This window comes from Triturus cristatus, chromosome 6 (genome assembly GCF_964204655.1).
Source record: "Triturus cristatus chromosome 6, aTriCri1.1, whole genome shotgun sequence".
Classification (NCBI taxonomy): domain Eukaryota; kingdom Metazoa; phylum Chordata; class Amphibia; order Caudata; family Salamandridae; genus Triturus; species Triturus cristatus.
The window spans coordinates 1,557,790,073-1,557,809,217 of record NC_140589.1 but is presented as its reverse complement, the minus strand read 5'-3'; positions in this window follow the sequence as shown (position 1 = coordinate 1,557,809,217).

Genomic DNA, 19,145 nt, shown 5'->3' with positions numbered 1-19,145 from the left:
TTAAATGTTATATACACCTAGCAGTGCACGCAGGTTGTTCAGGTAATCTTTGACTTGAAACACTTTTTGTGACTACATTGTAGGGGGACAGGTAGTTCCCGATCCCTGCGTAGCACACAAAAATGTGATCAAACATAGGAAAACAGTGATAAAGTAGAATACGGTGTGCGCCTCCCACATTATAAAAAGAAAATCCAGACGAGATTCAGTCACGGTCAATCTGGCATTGAAAGAGGCAATGTCCTGATGGATAGTCTGTGCAGGAGGTCTTTAAGGTATTGTCTGCTACTTCAAAGAGCGTAGTTTTAATCGTTCCTTGCTCTCTCAGTATGACATCCAGGGCAGAATCGGAGGAGGGATCCATGTCTTTCCCAGTCTTTGACTGTTTACTCATCACCATCTCTGTGACGAGGAGCTATCTTGTTGAGTTCAATATGATGATAGGGCAGCCAGGGTGATCCAGTGTGGACCAGTAGCAGCCCTTCTCAAGGAGAGAGACCCGGGATTGGACCCTGGATGCGAGCATGTGGGGCATAAGTGTGGCGATGTCAGTAGTTCAAAGCTAGGCCGCCAGGCTGAATCCTCCAGAAGCAGCTTAGAGAAAGGGTCGGCCGACAAACGGCCAGGCCTGGAGCATTATTGCAGCCACCCACCAGTCAAAGTATTGGCTGGTTCATCTGAACCACTGTGCATTGGTACTTGAAGCATGTCTCTGGGACAGGGATGGCCACTGAGACTCACTGAGGTGAGCGATCCAGCCTTTACAAGTAAAAATTAGATAGTTTGTATCTCACTCCATTCCCTGGGCCAAAAAGGGGGATGGAGATGGGTGGCCCCAGTGGACCAGGCCTGGATGCTGGAAGTAAGAGTAGGGCTTCCCCTGGGACCAGGATTCAAAGACTGGGCCCCCTTGCCTCAAGTAGATGAGTCTCAAAAGGAGAGAGGCTGCAAGTGCTGAAGTCCTCCCCCCCATTTGGCCAAAAGGTGGGTAAACGTCATGGTCCCTACGACACCAAGGTGGTGTTGTATGGTGGCATCCTGTGAGGGTTCTGGGCACCGCAGTCTGTGCCGACAACATTGTCAGGGAAGCTCCAGCCAATCATCAAAGGAATGCGGTCCTCCTTTAGCACAGCCTTTAGGCTGCGCAGCTTGCATGATGAGGGTGAGGGCCCGGTACAGCTGGGGACTCGACGTTGCCCTTAGCAGATAGAGTCCGAGCAATTGTTCCAGCTAGCAGTGGCCCCCGTGTAGAGAGGTAGCAGCGTTGGAAGCCCCCAAGCATCTGATGTAGCAACATTGTTGTGCTGGACGGCTTTGACCTAGGTCTCACCGGGCTCAGGGGGGCTGTTCAAAGGTCCCATCGGCCAGTGGTCCGGGCCTGGAAGGCGGGTGCGGCCTTGCAGGGCACAGACAACCCTCTCATGGTGGTGACTCCCCTGGATGGCATTGGGAGGAGGCCCGTAAGACGTGCGCCGGCAGGAGCCATCTTGCCATGGTGCTTGGCTCCGCCCACAGGCAGTGAAATTTGTAAAAATAAAAGTACTGGTGCCTGAAAAACGGTCAAGTTCCTCTACAAAATTTACTATGGAACTCCGGGTCAATGGACCTTTATTGCCTGCTGAGAAGTGTAGAGAGGAGAAACCAATCATTAAACAAAATCACAATTTACAGGGACTATGACTCTGAAGAACAACAGACTCCAGATTCCAATTTAGTGGGTTTATTACAAGGCCAAAAACAGCTGAATATACAAGCACCTCGTTACGAGGTTGTAGAAATACATATGAACCATTACAAATCCAAACGTACGGGCCAACTAAATTCGATGGATCATAAACAGAATAACAATCTCCAGAAAAGGAACGCAGGGAATGATTGCCCCCACATTAAGTTCGGTCTTCATCTGACGTGGATATATATAAAAAGCAATAATCTATCCCTACACTACCACTATCTTGACATCCCTGCTTAGCATTTCCCAGGCAAGATCAGGAGAAAGGTGTCAGCACGTGAAGACTTCTAAGAAGCACACTCACGTTGTATGAATCAAGTAGCCAATGCTACAGAGCTCATTCTAAGATGCTCCTTCTTTCTCCTTCGATCTCCTTACCCCTTCTCTCCTGTCTCCTTCCCAGGGCACTATCCCTAATACAAAACACACCCAGAAAGCCCCTCATCTCAGTGGACATTTCTCATAGGTGATTTTCCATGCGGTATCGGTGCTTCCAGATCCTGGCTCGATGACCTTGATTCCCAAGCCTACCTCAAGGAGAAAGTACAATGGCTCCCAATTATCAGATTTCTCTAGCAAAATGTATCGCATCCTCCCGAGCCTAACTCTCCTAAACAAAAGACATTATTCCAACTAACAAAGACAACTTTCTCCACCTGCAACAGAAATGTGATTACAGAACAAATCCAACGTGCACATGAAGTTTCTCCAAAACCCTCGCAATAGAGCCCCCAGGGAAAATACATTTCAGGCCTACAGAAATCGGCCAACATAAGAGTTACACATACAGGCCTTTCAAATACACACATAAGTGAACATTTCATTTAGGCCCTTCAACATCATTGCATCACAAAGCACATCAATGCACAATAGCTTATGTAGTCCTATACGTTAAACTTTATCAAATCGGTGTGCAACTTTAATATAGTGCACATCTTAAGCATAAAAATTATCACATATCAGCGTTTTTAGTTAGGCAAATGGCGTCAAACACTATGGAATACAATATTAGAACATGAAAAGTATATTGTCTCTTCTACATAACATGACACTTTCCCTACCATCTGTACTTTCACGTGTTATTACTGAACACTTCTATTGATCAAATGTTAATACAACATAGGAATATATACAGGTGCGGACTACCAGTGATTATGATAGACCCCTACAATTTTCAGAACACCATCATGCTCCATCATGCTCAAAGTTCTGCTCAGAAGCCTGCCACCAGTGCAAAGGAAAGCCGGCATGCCTAATATGAAGACTGCTTAGTCTTAAATCCACGTTATGACTCTTTAGTTCACTACTAGACATGCCCTGCCTCTTTATCTCGCTCTTGCAGGTTCCTGATTTTTTTCATTTATGATAGTTTTTATTCTTACTTTTTCTCCGTCTCTCTACTGTGTGCATGTTTTACCATCTTTTGCTCTCAGTAAAAGACTAATGCATACAAATAAGTACCAGTCCCCAACAATGATTGTCGATGGCCCCCGCTGACAACCACCGGCTCACAGAAAGCACTGGTCACAATTTACAATCTTGTTGGTCCACCCAACCTTTAATTATCCTAAGGTCAAAAAGGGAATACCGTACAGTTGTGTTATGATTTCTATGTTATTTAATGATATGACACATAGGGTCTCGATTCTGAGTGCCTTGTTAAATTGTCACACCCTGGCAAACTCGTCTTTGCACAGGTGTCGCAATTACGAATCAGTCTGAGTTTTCCTAGATCTTGGACGTTTTCCCAGTTAAATATCTGCAGGTCACACCTGCCAATACTTACCAAGTGAAAAGGCGGGAAAATACTAGGTCTGGGCGGTAAATTCCGTTCCACTCGCGGAATTTGCGGAATTTCGCGTTTCGCGAAGAACGCAAAATTGCCCAAAATACTGCTTTCCGCGACTTCGTGACATTTTTTGCTTGTTCGCGTTCTCAAAATGCGTGTTCGCGAGATATTTCTCCCTGAGCACGCAAACAGCAATTGTGTACAGGAAAAAAGCATCGCGAACAAGCAATTCCGCGTGTTCGCGGAATTTCTGCGTGTTCGCGGAGATTTTTTACCGTTTCGCGGAGATTTGCGTAACGAGATTACGCAAATTCCACCCACCCCTAGAAAATACCCATTCCAACATGGAAAGCGTGCAATAGGTGCTGTTTATTGCACCAGTTACAGATTGAACCCATTGGTGCCTGTATATAAAGGGTGCAAACAATAGCACCTGTTATCCAGTGGACTCGCAATCGAAGCCCTTGGAATGAACATGCCGTGTACACACACCCACTGTGTTATTTTATTTGATTTGTATGTCCTGTGTACAGCAAGTGTCACTATTAGTCGATTTATCCTCCTAGGGTGAATTTTATGTTAAATCCGTCCTTTCTAGATGTGAACCTATGACTTGCAGATCACTGCATTTTCAGCAGGAGACGTTCAGATCACTGAGGCATCCTGCAAGCTCTTCCCAGTCACTTACTTATTCACCCATCCATTGAAATATTGTCACATGCACGGACTTACCTAACCCAACAGCTACCATTCAAGAAGCACTGCCACTTTTAGGATTGTCAAATATATTGGCTTTGAAAATACTTATTGCATACTAAATACCCAATCAAACTGTTTCCCAGCATAGAAAGCTCTAAATCTGGGCATTAATGAGTATAAAATAGTTTGCAACTGTGAAGTTGAAAGACTATTATAATGCGGGAGCCGAAATAGGCATTTTAAGGAACAAAATATGCACTGGAACAGGATGGAGTTGTGTCAATATCTGCAGAACGATAGCGAAGCTGAGCAAGAGAAGGTTTCTTTATTTCCCATCACCCCTAGAGCTTCTCTTGTCTGAAGGCTCAGTGGAAATGATGGTATGTCTAAAGGAAGAGGGCGGCTATGAATCGAAAGTATTCTTTTATTCAAGTAATCTATAGTCATTCATACGCTGACCGTGATGATATCTGCAATGCTATTAATGTTAGTATTTACATGAATTGGAATCAAGCATTCTAATTTAGGGGAGGATTAGTAATTGTTTGTGTACTTTTCCTCAATTCGTGTTTGGAATCACACACTTTCATGAACACTTTCAAAGGATCTCAATAATTATGATTAAGCATCATTTCATACAAATACAAGAAGCTATAATTATGGCGTGTAGAGCCGAGATGCAGGACTGTCTCCATCATGCCAGCTTGCTTTCATTCTAAACTAGACACATTGCTGCGGCTCCACTGTATTGTTTGTGTTTTATCTGATTCCGATGAGTTTGTTATACACCCTAAAACTATAAGCCTGTGGCAAGGGGTGGGTTGGGCGGGGAAGAGTGGGTACATTCAGACAGGAGCATTTTCTCCATACCTGCGCCTTCACTGGCACCGCAGCACTTGCTGCGAACTTTCGAATTTAAAGTGCAGGAACAGACCTGGATCACGCCTGCCACTTTAATCAGCCATGGTGAGAGCAGCCTGTGACAGTAGATGACACCACATGCTAGACCAGCTGGAGAGATGGGACAGAAATGACTAGTTCTCTGGCTCTTTGCCCTTATTAAATACATTGCAGCCTAGTCACAATAGCATTAATGAGTGTGAAAAGAAGTACTACAGGAGCATGTTTTTACATACTTTTACATGCCTTTGTGAAATGGCCCTGAGACTTCCAAGACTGGTGAATCTATAGGTTTCAGAGAGACAGACTAAAATCAATGGGCGGGTAGAGTGGGCAAGAGTGGTAGTGTGAAAGATGTAGGGGCTATTCACAAATGTACATTTACTCGTAGTATATTTGCTCTTACGCTTTTGAGTACCTTTACTACTTTGGGCTATTCATAAAATCTGAGTGTAAAGTTACTCAAAAGTGTAGATTTATATCTTTCCACGACCTGAATTGAGGGAGTGGGCAGAGAGGCTATGCGAGATCCCGCCTCCACGTAGCCTCGGTGTTTGCTGCCTCGCCCCGTACCTGGAAACGTGGCTCTGTAGCACTGATGGCGGTTTGTGGTCTCGGCTTTTTTTTGCTTTTGCCGATTTTGGCCGGCATTTTCCTTTAGTGTTTAAAGCTCGGAGCTTTGGAGTGCTGGGAGCTGGAGCCTGCTGTCTGCTGCCTGTCTGGGGCTCGTCTGTCAAGGCTGTCGAGGCTTTATCTGAGGCTTCATCTGATGCCTGCAGAGGACGGAGCAACTCGAGTAGCTGGTGCTGCTTCTTCATTTACCGGTCCAGCTGCTGATGGCCCTATTGTGGGCTATCGCTGTATTGCTGGGTTCCATTGGAGGACTGAAGAAGCAGGTAATTTGGTGAATTACAGGCAATTACAGGCAAATTATCAAAATTGACTGTGTATAAGGGGGAGGAGAGAAGAAAAAAAAAAAGTCAGTGCCTGACAGTGCCAGACACAAGAATTGATTGAAAGGGAGTGGAAGGGAGTGGAGAGGAGTGGAGGCTGCTGTTTTTTTTTCTTTTTTCTCTTTCAACTCCAGAACTCCAGAAAAGAAGGAAAAAAACTTAAAACCATGGGGAGACATAATAGAAATCCTGCTACCCCGTCTCAGCTAGGTTCTAACCCACCTTTGAAATCAAGAACTCGCAATACACAATTGAAAATAAATCAAAAGCTGAGCGAAATCGAAGAGGGTCTACCCCCATAGCTGATTGTTCAAGCTCTGGGGAGGAACTTACAGATCAAGGTGAAGCTGAAGGTGAGCAAGGTGGGTCGCAGGGACAATGTTTCTCAGATTTCGAAGAGCTCAATTACAACAGTTACAGAAAGCAGCACTGTTGGTACAGTTTGCGCTAGCGAGAGCCATATGAATCAGGACAAAAGTCTTTTAATGGAAAATCAAGAGTACCCGTGTATAGACCCATTTATAAACCCTTCCAGTTTATCGGCAGGCAAGAACAAGGAGTATTTGATTTTTCAGAAAATTAAACCTTCTCAACCTTTAATACAGTCTCTACCTTCACTGCCGCAACAGTCTTCCAAGCTGAACACTCAGAGCGTGAGGACTCCCCAAGTTGATCAATCCCAGCCTCCCTCACCTTTGCTAACCCTCACTTGTGTACCTCCTCTGCTCTTCCTCCCAATGGGGCATTCCTCCCCTCCCGTTTTACCAATGGAGATGGATAAACGTCCTAATCAAGTAGTTTTGGAACCAACAGGACCCGCGTCAGGACCTGGGACTGGATCAGCAAAAGGGTCAACAACAGAATCTTGATTCAGTTTCCAGTGCGATATAAAAAGCATGCTCAATTTAATTCTTGAGGAGATCAGAGAAATGAAAGTTACCCAGGCAACTGAAATTGCAGCATTGCATGCACGATTATCTAAAATTGAAGAGGTGGTAGGGGCTATGCCGATTTGACTACAGGAAGCCGAGTCTTGAATTTCCCAGCTAGAAGATCAGATGACCTCAATTCATCAACAGGTCTCAGAGGATAAAAAATTAAAGAACACTTTGGAATTGAAACTGGAAGAATTGGAAAATCATGCTCGTCGGACTAATCTTCGCCTGGTTGGTGTTCCGGAGGGATGTGAGGGATCCCAACCAGTTCAATGGGTGCAGGCCTTCATAAAAAAATACAGCTCTTCCTGAGTTCACTGGGGACCTTACGATCACCGTGCTCATAGAGTTCCAGCTCAGCCCTTCCCTAACTCCAAACTTCCTAGAACTATGTTAGTAAATTTTTCAGATTATTGTATAAAAGAGCAAATATTGACCAGGGCTATTCAAAAAAAGCAATTTTCTTCATCTGAGGTCCCCCTTTGCCGTATTTTTTCAGATATGAGTGCTTCAGCGGCACGACACCGAAAGGAGTTTGTTAAACTCCTTTATCTATTCAAGGCACAGGGGGCACAAGCAGCTATCGCCCAGCAGTCGAAACTGAGAGTCCTGGTCCATGGGAAATTTCACTTGTTCTCAAATCTGGATGAAGCTCGGGAGATGCTGCAGCGAATGATGAAGGACAAGTAATAGGAATCAACAGCTTTTCATATTGGTATGAGCTGTCCTTACCATTTTTCAATGTTTTTTCTGGATGTTCTGCAAATCACTTTAGGGTGCAATACCAGGGCACCGGTTATGCAGGGCTCCCAAGTGGGGCCAGCAGTGGGTAGGGCGGGCAATTCCCCTACTGCTAAGGGCCATGGGGTTCTTGGGGAGGGTTGGGTTTGGGTTGTGACACAGGGAAAGGTTGGTGGTGTAAAAAAAATGAATGAGCAGAATAGTTTATATATAGAAAGTAAGCTAAAAGAGAAAGGGAGAAGCAATAACCAGAATTTTGTTAAACAATATAATTTGAAAATGGGTATGTTTACTGGTGTAATTTTGAATAATAAGCTGAAAAATGGGTACTAATGCTCGTATTATATCCATTAATGTAAATGGTATTTCGAATAAGAAAAAGTATGGTGTTTGATAAGATGGTTGGCAGCCTTCTCTCCCCAAATTTTATTTTTGCAAGAGACCCATCTCAAAACGAATCAACACAAACTGTTTATTCCAAGATATTTTGCTAGTGCCTATTTTGCTTCAGCTCAGGCAGCAATTCGAGGGGTGGCTATTTATCTTGGACAAGGTTTAAATTGTGAAATTGTTCAAGTTGATAGAGATCCTTATGGTAGATGGATCTGGATGCAGGTAAAGATGGAGGGTCATTTGGTGAATTTGGTCAATTATTATGCACCCGTTGTGGATGACTCTGTGGCGCTCAAAAGTAATAATGATAGAGCAAGAACGGCGCTAGGCCCTATCATTTTAGGAGGAGATTTCAATTTTATTCAGGATCTGCAATTAGATACATCTAACAAAACTAAAAGGCAGATGAAACCTCGGACTAAGAAGTTGATAGATCTTTTTAAACAGGATCATCAATTGGTGGATCCTTGGAGAAGGGCTCATGGTGCAGCAAAACAGTTTACTTATTACTCCAGCCAATTTAGGTCAGCTTCCCGTATTGATTTCTTTCTAGTATCACGCTCTCTGAGCTGCTCACATAGGGAGATCATGGCTAATTCTTTCTCAGACCATTCTTTAATAAAAATAGAAATTGATTTTGGATTGGGGGCTAGAGAGAAATCCAGGTGGCAGATAGATCGACTTCTCTTAACCAACCAACAGTGGGTACGGGATATAAAGGAATGGATTGGGGATTTTTTTAAAATTAACAGAGGAACAGCGAGTCTTTTTTCAGTTTGGGGGGCATTTAAAGCAGCAATTAGAGGACAAATGATAGCTTTTATGGCTGCGCAAGTTAGAGAGCGTAAAGGGTGAATTGAAGAACTCTAGAAAGCAGTGGAGATGGCTTTGACAAATAAAAGGAGAGGCTGCTCTATCAGGGGTCAGGTAACCGGAGAGGAACTTAACAGGGCCAAACGGGAATTAAGGGAATTTTTTATCATGGAAGAGATATCCAGTACTAAAGCATATCAGCAAAAAACTTATGAAGAAAGCCAGATGGTAGGAAAATTACTGGCATGGTCAACTGGGGTTAAACAATAAGCGGCAATAATTATTGAAGTGCTAATTCCTGGAACCCAGAATCTAGTTTTGGGACAAGATGATATTTCTAAAATCTTTATAGATCATTATAAAGACCTTTACTCAACTGACTACCAGGTAGCTAATCATGCTATACAGTTTTATTTTGAAGATCTAGCTCTCCCTCAACTTTCAACAGGTCAAAAAGAAGCCTTAGTGGGCGACTTTTCGGTAGAAGAAATTTCCAGGGCTTTAACTTCGATGCCTGGAGGTAAGGCTTGCGGGAATGATGGTTTGCCGACCGAATTTTATAAAGTTTTCTCGGCAGAATTACTTCCTTTTATGCTTGAGCTTTTTCACTTTGTTAGTGCAGGAGGGGAAATTCCAACAGCCTTTAAGGAATCATCAATAGTCAGCTTCGTTAAAAAGGGTAAAAATCCTAGGGAAGTTGGCTCTTATAGGCCAATTAGTCTCCTAAATGTAGATTATAAAATGTTGATGAAAATGTGGGCAAATCAATTTACATCTATGGCTCAGTATGCAATTCACAAGGATCAATCGGGCTTTATAGCAGGCAGATCAATGTCTTCAAATACAAGTTTTCTTATTCAAGCAATTGACTATTTTAATACTCATCGAACTCCTGCAATAATAATGATGGTTGACGGCGAAAAGGCATTTGACCTTGTGAATTGGGGAGCACTATTTTATGGTCTTGAAAAATTTGGTTTTCCAGATCGAATAATTACCATGCTTCGGAATATTTATCAAGGAGCCCAGGCCCAGATTAGGATAAATTCTAAATCTATAGGTCTAATAGATATAAAACGTGGCACCCGACAGGGGTGTCCCCTATCGCCTGTTTTGTTTACTTTCTTTAGAGAGCCTTTAGCAGTAAAGTTTAGGGAGAACTTAGATATAAAAACTCCTATAGGGGGGATGTCCAAAATTAAATTATTTGCTGATGATATGATACTCTACCTTAAACCGGAAAAGCATAATGTTGATCAAATCTTGAAGGAGTTTGCTCAGTTTGAAGCAATTGGAGGATACAAAATTAACCACAAATAAACTGAAGTATTGGCACTTAACGTTTGTTGTAATTTTCTTCCGGATATTTTGAAACAACAAGCATGCTCCCCTGAACCGATCCGTTATTTAGGAATCTATGTAGCAAACCGATATGCAGATTTTTATAAGCTAAACTATGAAGCTACATTGAGTAAGATCAAAGATTTATTGGGTAAATGGGGCTTCCTCCCTCTTTCCTTGATAGGACGGGTTGCCCTGATCAAGGTGTCAGTACTACCCTTATTAATTTTTCTTTTTTCCAATGTCCCGATTAAAGTTAGTGCAGCATATTTTGGAGAATTGGATAAACTTTTTCGCAGTTTATTTGGAATAAAAAAGCTTCAAGAGTAAAACTATCAATTTTGCAGTTCGATACAAGTTGGGGGTGTTGGCACTTCCCCATATTCGAACTTATTATGAGGCAGCATTTATGGATATTCTAGTTGGTCTGCTTAATAATAGGGGGTCTTTGGATGGTTTTTTTAATGAGGAAATGGCTGATGCAGCAGGGACTCAGCTTCCGGTGTTTTTAAAAACAGCAACATTGCCTAAAAAAGTAAGATATAAGACGATACAAGAATTCTCTTCTAGACTTCGGTTGTTTTTTTTGCAAAAAGTAAAATCGACGGGATTTGAATATTTGGGGTTGTCAGAGGCTAGAAGTTTGGGCCTTTTTATTCATAGTAGTCATATTAAACTTTGGGAGTTAAAAGGTTTTAAAGAATTAGGTCATTTTCTGTTAGGAGGCAGATGCATGACCTTGGAGGAGGTGCAGCCCAGATGTGGCACGCAGAATAGGCTCCTTTTTTTTTGGTTTCCTTCAGGTCAGATCCTGAATAAATAAATATGCACCCTTAGGTAATAGAGGCATAGGAAATTGGTATAGAGTTTTTCAAAATCAAGAGGAGCCTTTGATTGTTACTAATTTCTTAGAAAAAACAAAAAATGAATTGGCCTGCAATCTCTCAATTAGAGAATTGCAAGCGATTTCGCAGAATGGCAACAGGCTACTTAGGGCTGCCAACTTTAAAAGGATTACAACAAACAAATGATGGACGGAATGCTGACAATGCAGACATTCTCCCCCAGTCAAGAGATCTGGGTTAAATCCATCGTTCTTTTGCCCACTACACCACCCCAGTTTAGACATGGCCATATGCAAATCAGTCTTGACCCTGTGCCTCATGGGAACAGTCCAGCCCGAACTGCCAAGCCATGTCTTCCCTGGACCGGAATCAAGCATCCTAGGACCGGTTTCTGGCTCTCAGCCGTCATCAGCCAGGATAGCTTGACTCCAGTGGCGTAGTGAGCACGGGTCCCACGTCTGGGAATACCCATCCCACTTAGGGCGAAAAGCGTTACAACAAACAAATGATGGACGGAATGCTGACAATGCAGACATTCTCCCCCAGTCAAGAGATCTGGGTTAAATCCATCGTTCTTTTGCCCACTACACCACCCCAGTTTAGACATGGCCATATGCAAATCAGTCTTGACCCTGTGCCTCATGGGAACAGTCCAGCCCGAACTGCCAAGCCATGTCTTCCCTGGACCGGAATCAAGCATCCTAGGACCGGTTTCTGTCTCTCAGCCGTCATCAGCCAGGATAGCTTGACTCCAGTGGCGTAGTGAGCACGGGTCCCACGTCTGGGAATACCCATCCCACTTAGGGCGAAAAGCGTTACAACAAACAAATGATGGACGGAATGCTGACAATGCAGACATTCTCCCCCAGTCAAGAGATCTGGGTTAAATCCATCGTTCTTTTGCCCACTACACCACCCCAGTTTAGACATGGCCATATGCAAATCAGTCTTGACCCTGTGCCTCATGGGAACAGTCCAGCCCGAACTGCCAAGCCATGTCTTCCCTGGACCGGAATCAAGCATCCTAGGACCGGTTTCTGGCTCTCAGCCGTCATCAGCCAGGATAGCTTGACTCCAGTGGCGTAGTGAGCACGGGTCCCACGTCTGGGAATACCCATCCCACTTAGGGCGAAAAGCGTTACAACAAACAAATGATGGACGGAATGCTGACAATGCAGACATTCTCCCCCAGTCAAGAGATCTGGGTTAAATCCATCGTTCTTTTGCCCACTACACCACCCCAGTTTAGACATGGCCATATGCAAATCAGTCTTGACCCTGTGCCTCATGGGAACAGTCCAGCCCGAACTGCCAAGCCATGTCTTCCCTGGACCGGAATCAAGCATCCTAGGACCGGTTTCTGGCTCTCAGCCGTCATCAGCCAGGATAGCTTGACTCCAGTGGCGTAGTGAGCACGGGTCCCACGTCTGGGAATACCCATCCCACTTAGGGCGAAAAGCGTTACAACAAACAAATGATGGACGGAATGCTGACAATGCAGACATTCTCCCCCAGTCAAGAGATCTGGGTTAAATCCATCGTTCTTTTGCCCACTACACCACCCCAGTTTAGACATGGCCATATGCAAATCAGTCTTGACCCTGTGCCTCATGGGAACAGTCCAGCCCGAACTGCCAAGCCATGTCTTCCCTGGACCGGAATCAAGCATCCTAGGACCGGTTTCTGGCTCTCAGCCGTCATCAGCCAGGATAGCTTGACTCCAGTGGCGTAGTGAGCACGGGTCCCACGTCTGGGAATACCCATCCCACTTAGGGCGAAAAGCGTTACAACAAACAAATGATGGACGGAATGCTGACAATGCAGACATTCTCCCCCAGTCAAGAGATCTGGGTTAAATCCATTGTTCTTTTGCCCACTACACCACCCCAGTTTAGACATGGCCATATGCAAATCAGTCTTGACCCTGTGCCTCAAGGGAACAGTCCAGCCCGAACTGCCAAGCCATGCCTTCCTTGGACCGGAATCAAGCATCCTAGGACCGGTTTCTGGCTGATGACGGCTGATAGCCAGAAACCGGTCCTAGGATGCTTGATTCCGGTCCAAGGAAGGCATGGCTTGGCAGTTCGGGCTGGACTGTTCCCATGAGGCTCAGGGTCAAGACTGATTTGCATATGGCCATGTCTGAACTGGGGTGGCGTGGTGAGCAAAATAACGATGGATTAAACCCAGATCTGTGACTGGGGGTGAATGTTTTGCCATTGTGCAACATTCCGTCCATCATCTTGTGTGTTTTGCTGTTCGCCCTATGTGGGAAGGGTATGCCCAGACGTGGGTCCCTTGCTCACTACGCCACTGGAGTTAAGCTATCCTGGCTGATGACGGCTGATAGCCAGAAACCGGTCCTAGGATGCTTGATTCCGGTGACTGGGGGTGAATGTTTTGCCATTGTGCAACATTCCGTCCATCATCTTGTGTGTTTAACTTTAAAAGGATGGCTTTTCTGTTTCGATGGTCGGCCTATTATTAGGGGTGGGCGGAATTTGCAAAATCCACTTTCGCAAATTATCGCGAAAATGTTAAAAATTATCGCAAACACGCAGAAATATTGTGAAGAGGCAGAAGTTTTTTTCCCGCATGTTCGCGAGATTTTCTGCATGGTTGTGGCTCGCCAACCTACCCATGTAGTTGCTCGCGGGCGCGGCCATCTTGTTTTCAGTTGTCTCGCTGTGCATGATCGCGAGGAGAACGAAGTGATCGCGCGACGCATGACGTCACTGCGGGTGCGAACTGTCGCGAGACAGCGCAAATGGCTTAAAACAATACAACATCTCTTGGAGAACGCGACCGGATCAAGAAAACTTGTCGGCGAACGCAGGGATTCAGGTAAGGCGATCGCGTGCGCGCGAGAATGTATTATTTTACAGTGCGAGCAAGAAACAAATTATCGCCAAGCTGCGGAATGCGGAAATTTTGACATTTTTTTGCGCTTTCCGCGGAACGCGAAAATGTCAAATTATCGCAATTTACGCGAACGGAACGAAATTTTAGCCCAGGCCTACCTATTATACACCACAGGCCCTCCGTAAAATCTATCCGGATGTGGAAAATACCTGTTTTCGGTGTCAGCAAAAGGGCGGTTGGCTACATATTGCATGTACATGTCCTAGTTTGAGGCAGTTTTGGCTGGAATTATGTGCTGGGCTTAGCCGTACTATCGGAACAATTGTTCAACCAGAACCGGAGGCAGCATTATTTGGTTTATTAAAACAAAGATCAAATCAGGTGTTAACAAAAGGGGGTGAAATGTTTATGTCAATTTCCTTCTTGGTGGCACGTTCATTGATCTTGCAGAATTGGAAAACAATCAAGACCCCAACTCTTATTGAATGGTATAATAAAATGAAACGTGTGAGAACTTTTGAAGAAGCATATGCCAAAAGGGTGGGAGCGATTAAGAAATTTGAGTTAATCTGGAAACTTTTTGATCAAATGGAAGGACATCTTCAGGGAAAATTTGGTGTTGAATAATTATTTGGATTATGATCAATAAGAAGGTCCAGGGGTAAGGATCACTTCTGATTTTGTTTTATGAATCATACTCCCAGGTCATCAATGGTATTTTCATTTCCTTTTCTACGAGAATGGGAGTATACATCTGCACTTGCATTTGCACTTTACGTGATCGTATAAATTACACTGTCAAATGAGATTTTTTTGACCTTAACTCTATTTTTTTGCATTTTTTAGTACTAGAAAAGGCTTGCACTTTAGTTTAGCTTCCTTTTTGGAGCATATATTTGTACTAGCACTGGCATTTTGTCTAATTGTTTAAATTATGCTGCTCAATGGTATTCTTTCAGGGTTCTGAGTTTAACTGCATCTGCACTTTAAGTACAAGAGAAGGATGAAGATGATTACTCCTCTATAATTTAAAATGATGTATTAATTATATTATAATATATATCGATGTTATGGGATGCTGACTTTAATGTATGTTGTTTTATTCTGCTCAATATAAAAAAGGAAAAAAAAAAAGAATTGAGGGAGTGGAGCCTGAACAAATGTAAAATAATACTGTAAGCTTACTACTCCTAATGTTATGGCTGTGGGACCTCCCCCCCACTACCGGGGTGAAGACCTCAGCATGGAAGGAAGTAGGAGAACTTCATATACCTGAAACTAATCCTATGAACCTAACACCTTTTCACTTCCAACCATATACATATCGTCTGCACCAATTAGCCTCTAGGCCATTCGAAATTTGGGTTTCTTAAAAGTGTATTTTCTTGCATTTGAGGTTTTAGTCTCAGATAAATATATCTTTTCACAGTTCGAGTCCTAATTTAAAGCATCAAATTCAGTATGGAAATCTCCAGCTTCCACTCTCTGAGTTTCCTACTGACTCGGCATTAAATTGATTACACTGGGTGTCACAGGATGATTTCAGATCTTCTCTAAAATTTTTGCGAATTCCAGAACTCAAAGTAGCATGTCCTGGGGATATGAGAAGGAGTACCTATCATAATTATTTCTATACTTCTCTTTTGACCTTGTCTTTGCTAAATTAATAAGAACATCATTCCCAAACAAGTTTCCTTTTGCAGCCTTCCATTTTTCCTTGTCTTTTTAGACAGTCCCAGGCCTCGTCCATTTGTGATTTTGAATGGGACAATGCTAATTGGCCTCTGTCCGAGGGAACATAGTGAGTGAGGGGCAGACTCCTTCACCAATTTGAATACAACTGCATTGTTCTCAATGAAGGATGGCCCCTGCTTTTTATGGCTTCACCGGGCACGTCTACCCAACTGAAGGCCATATGTACAAAGAATTTTTCTGGTCACAAACGTGCCAAATCATCTTTTTGAAATGTGCACAGCCCAAATTGTGATTTAGTAACTTGTTACCAAATTGCAATTTGGATTTTGCAATTTGGTATTTGGAAGGGGCATGTTTAGGGAGTGCGGATTCGCATTGGCATGTATAAATGTTTTTTGACTGAAATACGGTAGCAAAACTTTCGCATTTTATCAACAACTCAAAGTTGGTGGGAATGCATTTGCAAAATTTTAAGGGGTCCTCATGGGATGCCTTCCCCTTTGTAAATGTTGGGGAAATGTTTTTTAAGAGTAGGCACTGGTCGCAGGGACCACTGCCTGCTCCTAAAAAATGAAAACAAAATGTTTAATTTTTTATTGTTGAAACGCATCCAGTTTTCCTTTAGGGAAAACAGGTTGCATTTCAACAAAATAAAAAAGCTTCATTATAAAGCAATCACAGACATGGTGGTCTGCTGAGCCTCAGCAGGCCACCATACCTGTGATGGCCGCAATTACTAATGGGTTATAAACTGCGACCTACCTCACTAAAATTCATGAGGTAGGTTGATTTGTGACCCACTAGTAATCGCAAGTATGAAACAAAAAGTTTCATTCATAAGGAATATCGATTTCCAAATAGCCATTTGGATGAAATTGCTATTTGGAATCACTATTCCTATTCTATGTACATATAGGCCAAAGACACTTTAGGCAATAAGATGTACCCATGTTTGCTTGTGACCTTTGTAGCAGTCTTTGAAATGTGTGATACTTGCATAAATGTAGGACACTTTGACTATGATATACAGATGACTTTTTTGTATTTAGCCACTGTGAGATGTTAAATGGATAAAGGACCTCCATTGCTTTCTTGTGAGACCTGCTCTAATCCGTAGATTGATTATTATGAACATTTTTTGAGGAGGAGCAGCAAATGGGGTCCACCCATTTACTCCACCAGGATTTTTAAATTTTTTGGAACTTTACTGTGGCTGAGTCTCACTACTTGCGTCTTACTAATGGTAATTTCATCGTAATTGGACTTGAGCATGTTAATTGCCAGTGTTCAACTCTTAAGCTAAGATAAAGCTACTGCTTCACAGCTAGGGTAAGAGACCCTAGGCTGGTTACAGTTGAACATGTGTGCAGGTTGCACATGTGAGACTTCTGGCACGAGCAGGCCGGTATCTGTGCACAGATAGCCTGTCACAGAAAGGATTGTGCAAGGATAGGTGCTGACCAGAGGGTAGGCCTTATAATATGAGTGAGCATTCATAGATAGGAATGTGCATTTGTAGTACTAACTCTAAAATCTGTAGAGTTTTCACTGTACTATGCATATCTTTCGAAAAGTACATGTCCGCTCCAATTAGGAATACAGGATCCAGCAAGGTATCAAACTGGGGAAATACATGCACGCTGAGTTTACATTTGCAGTCTCAATCACACTGCATCCACATCTCATGGGACTTCATGACTTATCACATTTCTCCGGCTCAGTTTATAATCAGATTATGTTGGACCTGACCCTTTTGGCCGGATGGTCCCTAGACTTTTCGCCTTCCACCTGTACTTTTTCTGACCTGCTGTTGGCTATTCTATGACTCTGGGCACTTTACCACTGCTGATCAGTGCTAAAGTGCATATGCTCTTCCTATGGTAAAATGTTGATGTTCATTGGTGTCCATGTTTGGCTTATTTGGTTTACTATCAGCCCCTAGTAAAGTGCACCAGGAGTGCCAGGGCTTGTAAATACAAATGCTGCTGGTGGGCTTGCAGCACTGGTTGTGCCACCCACAGAAGCGGCCTGGTAAAATGTATCTAAGGTCTGCCATTGCAGAGCCTGCGTGCAGTCTGGTACTGTCATGCTGACTGGGCAAGTGCACACACTTGCAAGTCCCTAAACCTTCCCTTAACTTCATATCAGACACCCCTATGGTAGGCCCAAGGGCAGGGTGCATTGTAAGCATAAGGTAGGACAAGCCCTGATGTGTGTGGCATGTCCTAATAGTGAATTACAGCCATTTTCGTTTTTCACTATTGTAAGGCTACCTGTTCTCCATAGGCCAGAATGGGCTGCTAGAATTGTTACATTCTATGATCCTAACAGACCCAGGGAACATGGTAGAAATTCGAGTTTAGTATGCCTGAACTCAGAATAATAAAATACATCTTTTAGTAAAGTTTATTTTAATATTCTGTGGTTGCAAATACCACTTTTAGAAAGTTGGTATTTGCTTGCTTGACCATTTCAGCCCGCCTCTGCTATGATGTGTATCTGCCTGTCTGGTTGTGTGAGTGACAGGGCTGGGGAAACCCAGAGGGGCAGGGCTAGGTAGCCTGGTGGTGAATAGGAAGATTGGCAGTCAGATGGGTGGGAGGAGTACACCTGGGCTCTGAATAGGGTTGTGCTCTGCTCCCACAATGCTGGCTCCACCTCCTGCGGAGCGGCTGATGTCTCTGCCCTGCACCCTGAATAGAAAGGCAGAGTCATGTCAACAGAGTGCTCAAGAACTGGTTTGGACTGGGCAAAGACCCCTCAACCCCAGAGGAACAAAGGAATTAGGGGTATAAGTATTGGGACCCTGCTCCCAAGAAATTAGATCCTGCTGAAACAAGAAGAACCTCTGCCAGAGGAGAAGGAACTGGGAAAGCTGTAGGAGGAGTAACAGTCCCTGACCTGGGGGATTGGCCTGCAGTGGTTGCCTTGCTGCTGAAGGAGAGGGGAAAGACTGCTAAAGACTTTACTTCAACTTGTGCTTTGAAAAGATCTCCAAGGGCTTGAACTGAGCTTGCCCCCTGAACGAAGTCCCAGGACCAGTGGACTTCACCCCCAGCTCCCCAGAGTCTTTTGGAAGTGCCTGCTGCTGTTGTTGGGCCTTCTGAGGGACTGCGTGTCGCAAGGAGCTGGAAGCGCGACGCAAGGAAGAGAAGCGTGCCGCCGTCGGAGCTGTTGCCGTCGCATCTCGCAGAGAGTGTCGCCGCTGCAGCATCGCATCGAGCGGAAGCGTCTCGCATCATTCCGGAAGTGTCTCGCAACGCCGAAGAAGCGTGTCGCCATCGCAGCCATCGTAGCTGTCGCATTGCACCGCATCGAGAGAAGAGTCTCGCATCGAGGAGGAAGGGTGTCGCCATCGCAGCCATCGTAGTTGTCGCATTGCACCGCAACCAGAAAAGTGCCTTGGATCCACAGAGAAGCGTACCGCCGTCGGAGCCGCTGTCGTCG